Raw genomic sequence first — 4,655 nt, 5'->3', positions numbered from 1 at the left:
TGTATGTAATAACCTTTCCAGTTTTAGAACGAGTAGAGGAATTATGAGAGGAGGAGCCGATTGTATTGACCTCAGTGCACAACTGGTGGTTTATTTTGTCAACCCCGAAAGGTTAAAAGACAAAGTCGACCTCGGCGACATTTGAACGCAGAGCCGAGAGAAACGCCGCTAAGCATTTTGCCCAGCGCGGTAACGATTAAGCCAGCCTGCCGCCTAAATCTTTGTAATATCGATTCCTTGAGATAAAGCTGCGAACTGGCAGAACCGTTAATATGCTGGACAAAATGCTTAGCGGCATTTCGTCCGCCTTTACGTTCTGAGTTCAAATTCCGCCGAGGTCGACTTTACTTTTCATCCTTTCGAGGATCGATAAAATAAGTACCAGTTCGTCACTGTGGGTTGATGTAATCGACTTAGCCCCTTCCCCAAAATTGCCGGCCTTGTGCCAAAATTTGAAATTAATATCGATCCCTTGACTGGAACAAGGTGATATAGGGGAGATAAGTCACACTTAAGTCAGCTGATTGTAGATCTAAGGAAAGAAATACGATAGACTAGAAATTATACACAACTAAGTTAATAAGCAAATTTATTTATTCATTTATTTATTTATTTATTTATTTATTTATTTATATAGTCATTTATTTATTTATATAGTTATGCTGCACTAAACTTCATGGAAATAAAACAGTTACGAAGCTAGATACAGACAGCTTGTTAAGTTACAACATAACACAGCACATACAAAAACATGTATACCTTTCTCTGTACGTGTGGGTGAGGCGTGTGTGTTTGTGTGCATGAATGTGTGTGTATACATACAGAGTGTTCAGGCTAAATTTGACGATTTTTATATCTCCCTTTTTCAGGAACAGCCTGATGTATTGGTGAACGGCCAACGGCGTTGGAATGCATAAAGATTAAAGTTGTAGTTGACAAAACAATTAAGTGAATATTGGAAAATAGGTACCTGTGTCATGATGATTCATGCCGGGTGTCAAAGTGCCGACATCATGACTGTTTTTCTGTGCTCTGGAAATACTGTAAGGGCTGTAAGAAGAGACATAGCAGGACCCCTGACTGCATTCGTACGTCGGAATTCATCCAATAACTACAGGACAAAGTAATGGAAAATCCAAGGAAGTGAATCTAGGCTTTGGAAAGAGAGATGGGTGCTGGAGTCACCACCATGAAACTGGCCTTGAATGAGAACCTTCACTACAACTCGTACAAGATGCACAAGGGAATATTCCGAGAGCCAAGGTCAAGGTCAAGGAGAACCGCTTGGCAAAGGCAAAGAAACTCCTGGACAAACTAAGGCATCCATCCTGTTGAGGTGAGGAAGAACTGGTTCTTCTCAGATGAAAAGAACTTCTGCCAGGACCAGTGCACAGCATCCAAAACAACAGGTGGCTTTTCTACAACTCATGCGATGTCCAACGTATCGTTTAAACCATGTTCTCCCAAACTGTGATGGTCTTTGGTTGTGGATCCACTGAAGGTGGCGTCAAATCACTCCACAATTTCGAACAGGGCTTTAGGCTCAATTCAGACGACTATGTGAAGCTGTTGGAGACTGATGTCAAACATTGGCTGGAGAGGGTTGCTGCTGGAAGGTCACGTGTGTGACTACAGGATTCGGCTCCGTGTCATATCTCCGGAAAGAATCAGATGTAGTCGTCGGTGAATTTCTTCGACTTCGTCACCCCCAATTTCTGGCCCCCTAAATTCCCTCGATTGTTACCCCATGGATTACTATGAAAGACGCCAACCGCACTGCCTGCAACATCAAGGCCGAACTGATGGCCAAGCAGTTCAAAGATCTTTGAGGTACGCATCGTTGTATGTGAGTGTGTAGTGTTTAAAAGGCCGCCGTTTATAGAATGTTAATCACTGCTACCACCACCACCACCTCCTAAAAGGAGATGGTGGTGGCGACGGTGATTATCATTCTGTAAACGGTTCTATTGGGCCTGATAGAGAAAATAATGTAGACCATTTCAGCCGTTTTCTTGTTAATTGCTCCTCTCATTGAAGCACACTAATTACAACAGCTTCTGTTAATGTGTTAGTTGGGTATTAATTAAACAGATTATTAATCATCATCATCATCATCTTCCTCGTCATAATCACCATCGTCATCATCTTCATCATTATCATCATCATCATCATCATCATCATCAAAATCATCATCATTATTATTATTACTATTATTATTATTAATTATTCGATTCGCTCTGATGTAGTCTCTGTGTGAGCAATTAAGGAAAGCTTTGTTGAGTAATTAAAGCACGATCTGAATCTAGTTATAACAAGTTATTAGTAAATTAATTATCATAGTTATTGTGCTTGTTTAGTGATCAATTCCTTTTACAATTTGCTTTGTTGACGTTATAAACATACTGTGTTAAGGAACAAACATTGCAGCTTATTGCGCTAACAAAGTTGACTTGCAAACAGTATTTAATAAACAATCAATTTAAACGTCGTGAGAACATACGGTGGCTAAGCGGAGAAACGGCAGAGTCGTTAGAGTGACGGACAGAATGGCTTGCGATATTTGTTCTGCCTTTCTAATCGATAAGTTCAAATACTGCAGTGGTTAACTACTTTTCGAGGTCGGTAAATAAAGTATCAGAGTACAGAGTTAACAGTTATTTATCCACTTCTATATTCATCCCTCCAACCATTTCCTCCGTCCATTATTCCTGGGAGGGTCTTGAGAGTAGAGCTCTCAGGCATCTCTTCCATTGGGTCCTACCAGAAGAAACCATCATTGCACTTTCTGGCTGAAGTTTAAAGCGTGGCCGATTAACTCTGCGGATATTACCCAACCATCTCGTTCTTGGTTTACCCCTAGGTCTTCTGCAGGTTCGCTCGGCTTGAAGAATCCTAACTTGGCTTGACGAATCCTCTCAGCAATTCATTTAGTAACCATTATTCTTTTCTACTGTAGGCACAAGGCCTGAAATTTTGGGGGGAAGGGGGCCAGTCGATTAGATCGACCCCAGTACGCAACTGGTACTTAATTTATCGACCCCGAAAGAATGAAAGACAAAGTCGACCTCCGCGGAATTTGAACCCAGAACGTAAAGGCAGACGAAATACCGCTAAGCATTTCGCCCGACGTGCTAACGTTCCTCCCAGCTCGCCTCCATATTTAGTAACCATTATTAAAATAATTATGTAAAGAGTATTGTTTGTCTTCTCTTGAAACGAATAATCCTAACCGAGATTATACTCAAATTAATCAACGATATTCTCTTTATATGAACATAGGTGAAGGCGTGGCAGTGTAGTCAGAAGTTTGCTTCTCAGCCACATGGTTGCTGGTTCAGTTCCACTGCGTGGTACCTTGAGGAAGTGTTTTCTAACATAGCTGCAGGCTGACCAAAGCCTTGTGAGTGAATTTGATAGTCGGAAACAGAAAGAAGTCCGTCGTGTGTGTGTGCTTGTGTGTGTGTGTGTGTGTCTTCGCATATGCGTTTGTCCCCTACCACCGCTTGACAACCGGTGTTGGTGTGTTTAGCTACCCCTAATTTAGCAGTTCTGCAAAAGAGCCCGATAAAATAAGTACCAGGCTTTACAAAAATATATATTAAATACTGAGGTCGATTCATTCAACTAAAATTCTTCAAGGCGGTGCCACAGCATGGCCGCAATTTAATGACTGAAACAAGGAAAACAAAAAAAATTAAAAAAAGATAGTGAACAATTAGACCAATTGTTCATTTGCTAAACATTTAGATTACAGTTTTTATTTGTAAAGATAATAAAAGAAAAATTAATAACGAACTGGTATATTAATAGGATTTTATATCAATACGATACTGTACCAGAGTATAGTATTGAAATAAAAAAGCATTTTAGCCAACATCATGATATACACAGATGTAAACACTTTGTCTTTATATACAGGAACTTTGAATAGGTACGAACTAAAAGGAGCCTCCAATCCAAGAGATAAGAGATGGATGGAGTGAGAAATTTTGCACATAGCTTTGACAGAAGTTTTGCATATAGACTTTGCAGATGTCTAGAACAACAACATTACTGTCACCGAACTTCCCTAAATCGACAGCCCGCTGGTGATCGCCTTAAGAGAGTAGATTTCCAAATCTGTACAAACCATACTTGTCATTGACAAGATGGTGAAGAATGCCTTTGTTAATGGTTGTCTCCATCCCCTTAGGAATGGCAGAAGTGAGAGAAACATGGTGATAGTTGGTTGGGTCGAAGAATTTGCCTTTCTTGGGAATGGAACACACTGAGGAGTGCTTCCAAATGTCAGAGTATATCCACGTAGATATGTATGTATGTGTGTATGTATGTATGTATGTATGTATTATGTATGTATGTAATAACTTGTCCTGTAATTTTCCAGGTTTATTATCTTAAGAATACTATCAGTTGTCGGATGTTTTTTCTAATCCGTATTTCGAGCAATTCACGACAAGATACACCTTCAATAAAACAGTTGCTCCCGCAAAGCAAATAAAATAAAATTTGGGATTTTGCGGAGGGTCAAAACTGGTAACAAAAACAGGACAGTGAAAACAAACAAGAAGGGTTGCTAAGCTTAAACGAGGTGAGGTGGCGAACGCGAAGGAACAAGCATGAACAGGAGACAGGCAAGAATGCGTCTGATTCCTGCA

This window comes from Octopus bimaculoides, chromosome 20 (genome assembly GCF_001194135.2).
Source record: "Octopus bimaculoides isolate UCB-OBI-ISO-001 chromosome 20, ASM119413v2, whole genome shotgun sequence".
NCBI classification, from domain to species: Eukaryota; Metazoa; Mollusca; class Cephalopoda; order Octopoda; family Octopodidae; genus Octopus; species Octopus bimaculoides.
The sequence above is the reverse complement of the archived record's forward strand: the minus strand, read 5'-3'. Positions refer to the sequence as shown.